This window comes from Hyla sarda, chromosome 7 (genome assembly GCF_029499605.1).
Source record: "Hyla sarda isolate aHylSar1 chromosome 7, aHylSar1.hap1, whole genome shotgun sequence".
NCBI classification, from domain to species: Eukaryota; Metazoa; Chordata; class Amphibia; order Anura; family Hylidae; genus Hyla; species Hyla sarda.
This window is the reverse complement of record NC_079195.1, coordinates 183,163,615-183,172,216: the sequence shown is the minus strand read 5'-3', so window position 1 is coordinate 183,172,216 and position 8,602 is coordinate 183,163,615. Positions and strand designations below refer to the sequence as shown.

General features: G+C 45.6%; 1 protein-coding gene and 1 long non-coding RNA gene across 2 annotated transcripts in view; one reads left to right on the top strand and one right to left on the bottom strand.

Annotated features, from left to right (window-relative positions):
- The first annotated feature begins 7,698 nt into the window (after positions 1 to 7,698).
- LOC130282853 (gastrula zinc finger protein XlCGF57.1-like) overlaps positions 7,699 to 8,602 on the top strand; it is a 68,271-nt gene continuing 67,367 nt past the window's right edge. The window contains exon 1 of the mRNA XM_056531711.1: positions 7,699 to 8,204. The gene's annotated coding sequence lies outside the window, so the exon portion shown is untranslated. The remainder of the gene's footprint in view (positions 8,205 to 8,602) is intronic.
- Positions 7,735 to 8,602, bottom strand: part of LOC130282858 (uncharacterized) — a 49,626-nt gene continuing 48,758 nt past the window's right edge. Inside the window, exon 4 of the long non-coding RNA XR_008846539.1 lies at positions 7,735 to 7,828. This is a non-coding gene — a long non-coding RNA (uncharacterized LOC130282858). The remainder of the gene's footprint in view (positions 7,829 to 8,602) is intronic.

Below are 8,602 nucleotides of genomic sequence, written 5' to 3'. Positions count from 1 at the left end.
AATATCTTTTACTTCAAGTGGAGCTGAGATTCCCTTCCCCCACAATTCCTTCCTTGAATTCCATCAATATATGAGGACTGCATATGAAGTCAAAAGCTTCCTCCTTTGTTTGTTTATTACTCCAGCTAGTTTGAAATAAAAGCTGAGGTCTCACAAAGCCCAGGAATGAGACCTCCGATGCCAGGGTTCTGTGAAATAACTACTGATAAAAATGCAGTACAATACAAAGACACGAGAGTAGCTTAAAACGTGCCTGTCAGATTCCACAAAAAAAAAAAATGTTTCTCAGTACTTGATCCTGATCATGCACATGTAATTTATGTCTCTATCTCCCATACTTCCCTAAAAAATAGCATTTAAACACTGCTCAATGTCTTTTCTATCTAGTCAAAGGGAGGGGGCGTGTCCCTCTCTTGCCTGCACTGTGATAATTCCTCCCCTTGCCTCACTCTGCCTACTCACTGCTCTCGAGCTACCCTGGCAGCCCTGCTCTGTAACCCTTTCCTTTCTGGTTTTATGCTGTGTACACACACACACACACACAGTGATTGTTGGAGATTGCCTGTACTTTACCACCAAAGACAATATGGTGAGTGTATAACTTAGATCTTACTATGTCATTTATGTATGTCATCCTTAGGCAGTCCTATAATGCTGGGACTTGTAGTGTTGGAATATTTGGAGGTACAGTGTTTGGATAACTCTTTTTTGCAGCAGTGTTGCCTTCAGCTGTGTGCCTACAGCTGTAGCAAAACTGCAACTCTTAGCATGCCCAGACATCCTGTGACTGTCCAGGCATGCTTGGAGTTGTAGTTTTGCAACAGCTGGAGGCACATGTTTGGTAAAACCCGTGTTGCTGCAGATGGTGTTCCTCCTGCAGCCTTGTCAATCAGCCATTGGACACACTCATGCTGCTGTGGGACTCATCAGTGTCCCAGGGGGTATGGGGACCCCTAGTGGTGGGATTTTCTAAGGCAGTTTTCTTTAATCAAATGTGAATATTTTTTTTAAACATGTATATTAGAAAAACTATTTTGCCAAGATGTACAACATTATAAAAAGTTTTTATATCTGACAGTGCCCATTAAAGAATATAGGGGAAGATTTATCAAAATCTGTCCAGAGGAAAAGTTGCTGAATTGCCTATAGCAACCAATCAGATCGCTTCTTTTATTTTTCAGGAACTTTTTCAAAAATGAAAGAAGCAATCTGGTTGCTATGGGCTACTCAGGAACTTTTCCTCCAGGCGGGTTTTGATAAATCTCCTCCATAAAGCTTTTGGTAGTACAGTTCAGGAATCCAGAGCAGATATACTGATGTATTTGCTCTTTAATGCTTTTTATTTTTTTAGCACATGGACATGAATGTCTTTTTGCAGATGTAGACTGATGTTAAAGTACTCTGATACACAGTCCTACTGTCCAAATTATATAATCTACCGGATGAGGATCTCACAGGAGGTAAATGTACGGAGCCCCGACAGCCCGCTGGAAGGGGGCGTGTTGACCACCGCACGAAGCGGCGGCTGACACGCCCCCTCAATACAACTCTATGGCAGAGCCGGAGCGCTTCCTTCGGCAATCTCCGGCTCTGTCATAGCGCAGTATTGAGGGGGCATGTCGGCCGCCGCTTTGTGCGGTGGTCAACACGTGCTATCTGGCCAGCGAGCCGGGGCCCCGTACAGAGAGATCGCAGGGGGCCCCAGCGGTCGAACCCCCAGCGATCTGAAACGTATCCCCTATCCTTAGGATAGGGGATACGCTTTTCACCACTGGACTACCCCTTTAAGGACCCGGACATTTTTTGCACATCTGACCACTGTCAGTTTAAGCATTAATAACTCCGGAATGCTTTTACTTTTCATTCTGATTCCGAGATTTATTTTTTCATGACATATTCTACTTTTATGTTAGTGGTAACATTTCATTGATACTTGCATCATTTCTTGGTGAAAAAATTTGATGAAAAATGTGAAAATTTTGCATTTTTTTTTACTTTGAAACTCTCTGCTTATAAGGAAAATGGACATCCCAAATAAACTATATATTGATTCACATATACAATATGCTTTTACTTTATATTTGCATCATAAAGTTGACATGTTTTTACTTTTGGGAGACATCAGAGGGCTTCAAAGTTCAGCAGCAATTTTCCAATTTTTCACCAAATTTTCAAAATCAGAATTTTTCAGGGACCAGTTCAGTTTTGAAGTGGATTTGAGGGGCCTTCATATTAGAAATTTGGTTGCGCCCCCCCCCCCCCCCCCCATGGTGCCAAAACAGTGGAGCCAAAGCCGCCTTTGGAACAGTGGGCTGAGCAAATGAAAAATTAAACTTTTCATTTTCACAGACTACTGTTCCAAAAATCTTTCAGACACCTGTGGGTCATAAATGGTCACTGTACCCCTTATTACATTACAATGTATTTTTTTTATTTTTTATTTTTTTACACTAACAGGCTGGTGTAGACCCCAACTTTTCCTTTTCATAAGGGGTAAAAGGAGAAAAAGCCCCCCAAAAGTAGTAACGCAATTTCTCCCGAGTACGGAATTACCCCATATGTGGCCCTAATCTGTTTCCTTGAAATACGACAGGGCTCCGAAGTGAGAGAGCACATGCGCATTTGAGGACTAATTTAGGGATTGCATAGTGGTATTCTATGCCAGTGATTCCCAAACAGGGTGCCTCCAGCTGTTGCTAAACTCCCAGCATGCCTGGACAGTCAGTGGCTGTCCGGAAATGCTGGGAGTTGTTGTTTTGCAACAGCTGGAGGCTCCGTTTTGGAAACACTGCCGTACGATACGTTGGGGGGGGACAGTGTAAGGGGGTGTATATGTAGTGTTTTACCCTTTATTATGTGTTAGTGTACTGTAGTGTTTTTAGGGTACATTCACACGGGGGGTTTATGGTGAGTCTCCCGCTATGAGTTTGCGCTGCAGCGAAAAATTTGCCACAGCTCAAACTTGAAGCAGGAAACTCACTGTAAACCTGCCCGTGTGAATGTACCTTGTACATTCACATGGGGGACAAACCTCCAGCTGTTGCAAAACTACAACTCCCAACATGCACTGACAGACCATGCATGCTGGAAGTTGTACTTTTGCAACAGCTGGAGGCACACTGGTTGGGAAACCTTCAGTTAAATTCTGTTATCTAACTCTGTATTTTCCAACCAGTGTGCCTCCAGCTGTTGCAAAACTACAACTCCCAGCATGTACTGTTTGCCGAAGGGCATGCTGGGAGATGTAGTTATGCAACAGCTGGAGGTACGCAACTACAACTCCCAGCATGGCGAGAAAGCTGTTTGCTGTTTGTGCATGCTGGGAGTTGTAGTTTTACAAGATTTAGAGGGCCACAGTTTAGAGACCACTGCACAGCGATCTCCAAACTGTAGCCCTCCAGCTGTTGCAAAACTACAAATACCAGCATACCCAAACAGCTGTCTGAAATTAGAAAGAAAACAAAGGTGCGCCCCTAGTGAAGAAGTTAAGGTAAGCAGGTGCCCCAAAAAGGTTTAATTCTGCTTACCAGAAGATGTTGCGCTGCGGGCGCAACACCGTGAAGTTCCTGTAGTATAACTATGAAGACTGAGGTCAGCAGGCCGAGGCGTCCTTCTCAAGTGGCTCTGGGTCACTCCAGTATATGTACATCAATTGGATGGGTATCCAGGAAAAATAGGACTCTGCCAGGCGCTTCTCCTCAAGGTATTGAAAGTCCAGACCACACAAGATGGATGCAGGGACAATCACTTTATTGGTGCAACAACAAGTTTCGAGTCCGAGCGGGACTCTTCGTCAGGGATAAGGAAGTCAAACACAGACCTTCTTTATATAGCTCGAAGGTAATCACTACCGGGTCACAAGGTCAACAAGTTACACAACATATAAAACAGTGAATTTGGGACATAATGTAAAAAATCCAATAAAACCTTACATATGTAAAATATAATATACCGTACTGTCACTGGGACTAAATGGTTAGAATGTTTAAAAACAAAGTGTAAACAAAAAGTGCCCAGTCCGTGCTGTATGTAAACAAGACAATAGTTTATGAATGATGGTGAAAGAGAGGCTGGTAGTAGGAGCGTTATCCTAGGTACTATGTAGTGCTGGTTGTGGGACTAGGATTGTGCCCGCATGTCAAACACACATAGCGCTGTGATGCACTACATATAGTGCTAGACTGAGAAGGCTCCGACAGTGTCAGCGCTCCCAGAACTAGTGCTGACAGCACTACATAGTACATAGGATTACGCTCCTACTACCAGCCTCACTATCATTCATAAACTATTGTCTTGTTTACATACAGCACGGACTGGGCACTTTTTGTTTACACTCTGTTTTTAAACATTTTAACCATTTATGTCCTAGTGACAGTACGGTATATTATATTTTACATATGTACGGTTTTATTGGGTTTCTTACATTATGTCCCAAATTCACAGTTTTTATATGTTGTGTAACTTGTTGACCTTGTGACCCGGTAGTGATTACCTTAGGGCTATATAAACAAGGTCTGTGTTTGACTTCCTTATGCCTGACGAAGAGTCCCGCTCGGACTCGAAACTCGTTGTTGCACCAATAAAGTGATTGTCCCTGCATCCATCTTGTGTGGTCTGGACTTTCAATACCTTGAGGAGAAGCGCCTGGCAGAGTCCTATTTTTCCTGGATACCCATCCAATTGATGTACAAACAGCTGTCTGGACATGCTGAGAGTTGTAGTTTTGCAACATCTGGAGGGTTACAGTTTGGAGACCACTGTATAGTGGTCTCCAAACTGTAGCCCTCCAGATGTTGCTAGGCAACTAACTGGCAGGGCCGTACTGGCCTACTGTGATACCGGGAAAACTCCCGGTAGGCCGGTCTCCCTGACTCCTGAACGGCTGGCGCTGGATCTGGCTCCATGCATCCCTGCCGCCGCTGCAGGTGCCAGAGCCTCAATTATACCTGGCTCCTCCAGCTCCAGAGGTCAGCAGATTAAACCTCGTAAAGATACGGCGGCCGAGTAGTGACGTCAGAAACGTCAAGGCCGGTGTCAGGACCTGTTACGCCGGCCCTGTGAGCATACTGCACGGCCGCCGTATCCATACATCATAGGGGAGGTGCAGGTGCTTCGGCTAAAACTGCCCCCTCGGGCCTGGCGCAGGCTGAATATACAGAACTGTGTGATTCTGTGTGATGGTGCAGCCACCTATGCACCCACAAAGCAGAGGCAGGCAGGAAAAAAAACTCATCAGGGTAAGTTGGTGTTATTAGTGCATAATAATTGACCTCTTAAAGGAAAACTGTCAGATATTTTCTCCCGAACAATCCACAGGTACTGATGGATAGTGCGGGAGATGCTGATTCCAACAAGCCCTACCTTACCCGGATCCACCCCGTCGTTCGCCCGCAATTGTACTTTTATTATTTGTGGAAATCTTGCTGTAACTGGCACAGGCGGGGCTTCTGCAGGTTAACTGGCACTGATGTCAGCGCCGCTTATGAATATTCATCCCTCCTCCCTCCAGTTAGGAGCGGCAAAGAGAGAGAGAACTGGAGGGAGGGGGGATGAATATTCATAAACGGCGCTGATGTCAGTGTTAGTTAACCTGCAAAAGACCCGCCTGTGCCAGTTACAGCAAGATATATACATAAAATAAAACTACAATTGCAGGCGAACGACCGGGCAGATCCGGGTAAGGTAGGGCTCATTGAAATCAGCGTCTCCAGCACTATCCATAAGTACTGTGGATAGTGCGGGAGAAAATATCTGACAGTTTTCCTTTAAGGACACAGTACATGTACACCCTGCGCCCGCGGGCAACCCATGTCTAATGACTGACGTCACTGGTCGCAGTGATGCCCGGCATTAACACCTTAGATGCCGCAATAAAAGTTGATTGTGGTATCTAAATAAAAAAAAAAAGAAGATTACTGGCAGCTCAGCAGAGGTGATCGGGGCAACCACGGTAAAACCGCGGTGACCCGATCAGCTAAGAGTATGGCGGGAGGGCCCTTACCTGCCTCCTTGCCATGCAATCACTTAATAAAAGTGATATATATCTGTCCCCTGCAGCGCTTCCATACACCTATGCCCCCCCCCCCAGCAAGTGCATACATAAGTATATATAAGAATAAACAGCACCATATTTGCAACTGGAACTGGAACTGTCGAAACATATAATTATTGTTTAGTATAACATTTTGCTCTTTTTACCTCAAAAGGTTTATTTGCACTTTTTTGCACTATTTATCAACTGCTGGTTTGGGGTGTGTTGAGTAACTTATACAAAGTAAGAGATTATCATTATTGTCTTCTATTCTTTAAAGCAAAGGTTTTTGGAGTATTCTTAGTTCTGACCCAGTTGCATGGGATAATGATCTAGTGTTTTCCAACCAGGATGCCTCCAGCTGTTGCAAAACTACATTTCCCAGCATGCCCGGGGACCCAAAAGCTGTCTGATATGCTGAGACTTGTAGTTTTGCAACAGGTGGAGGCACCCTGGTTGGGAAAAGCTGGTCTACTGTGATATTATGAACAATGGGGGTTCTACAAAAGAGCTATTGTAGTGCAAAGTTCATATTAGTGTTTATGTATGTGTTTTAAAATTAATGCTTTCCCCTTTTATGAACAAGTAAATAATTACGATATGCAATGAGCTTTAAAGGGGTTCCCCGGTGCTTAGACATCTTATCCCCTATCCAAAGGATAGTGGATAAGATGCCTGATAGCGGGAGTCCCGCCGCTGGGGGCCCCTGGGATCTTGCACGCGGCACCCCGTTTCTAATCAGTCCCCGAAGCGTGTTCGCTCCGGGTCTGATTACCGGCGAACCACAGGGCCAGCGGCGTGTGATGTCATGCCTCCGCCCCCGTGTGATGTCACGCTCCGCCCCTCAATGCAAGCCTACGGGAGGGAGCGTGATAGCTGCCATGCCCCCTCCCATAAGCTTGCATTGAGGGGCGGAGCGTGACGTCACACGCCGCCGGCCCTGTGATTGCCGGTAACCAGACCCGGAGCGAACACGCTCCTGGGACTGATTACAACGGGGTGCCGTGTGCAAGATCCCATGGGTCCCCAGCGGCGGGACTCCCGCGATCAGGCATCTTATCCCCTATCCTTTGGATAGGGGATAAGATGTCTAAGCACCGGAGAACCTCTTTAAAAATTACGCAATATGGTGCTGGTATGCAACTTTTTCCAGGGCTGGTTTTTATTCCCCGTCCGGCCCTGCTCACTGGCTTCCGTAGTCTGCTGCACTCTGCACCAGGGAGCCAGCCGCATGTCATCGCCGATCACCGCCGCAAAATTCTCTCTGTAAAAGCCAATGTTCCATTGAGGTAAATGGAGCCAAATTGTAATGCCACAAACAACCTAAGAAAAGAGGTGGTGCTGTTTTGGGAAAGAATTAACTCTGTGTTTCTATTGCTGGATAACTACTTTAACAACTGCCACATCACTGTCACATCTCATGTGCATGTCGGTAAGACTAGGTTCCTGGCCCTTCCCTGAGTCCCTCACCAAAGGCATTACAGCCAGCTACTCTGCTCAATGAAAGAAATAAAGTTTAATTCAGGGTTCGACAAATCCCAGGCACCAGGTCCCCATGGCAACTGAGAATTTTATCCTAAGCCTAAGTTTTTGTCAGCACTTTCCAACAGGGGTTACCCATTGTTGAAAGAAAAAAAAAGAAAAACAGTTTTACTTACCTCTGCCTCTGTTCTCTGGCAATGATCCCCCATTTTGCCTCTGGTCGGCACTCTGGTGTTACATAACTTGCGGACGGCAGATGACTGCTGCAGCCAATCAGCGGCTTTGGTGGTCATGCTCTGTACTCAGGACTACCGACTGTGACAAAAGAAGAGAAGAGGGGACACTTATGACTATGACACATGGGAGAGATGAGGGGACACTAATGACTGTGACACTGGGAGAGATGAGTGGACACTAATGACTGACACTGGGAAAGATGAGTGGACACTAATGACTGACACTGGGGGAGATGAGGGGACACTAACAACTGTGACACAGGTGGTGATGAGGGGACACTAATTACTGTGACACACAGGAAGATGAGTAGACACTAATGACTGTGACACAAAAAGCAGAGATGAGGGGACACTAATGACAGTTTCAGTTTTACAGTAAAGTGCACTAGACAAAACAAAAAACAGCCTCTGCCTTCCTGGTCCATTATACAGCCAGTAGTGCGGGAGCGAGAAAGGTAAGAGACAGTTCCTTATATTTTGTTTATTGAAAAAATAAAATACATGATAAAAGAAACATAGTAAAAGTATAAGGTGACAAAACAGAGTCAGTATAATCGGGATTCAGACTAAGAACTGCAATCCCACACCGCCGCCAGGCGCGTACAGCCCCGTAATATGCAAAGAAAAGGCTATAGATGACATTCTCTGCAATGACACAGTTCCTAGGCACTCAGCAATCCTTGACAAGGTCAGTAGGATGATCCATCTGTCAGAAGAAGTCACCATATGAGTCACTGTCCGAGCACCATGCCCTGCACAGGGGACCGTGATCAAGCACTGCCCCTTCTCCCCTGACTCCCAGGGGATCCAACCCTGAGCAAGAGCCCCTAAAGAGGTGGACAAAGTAGGTTAA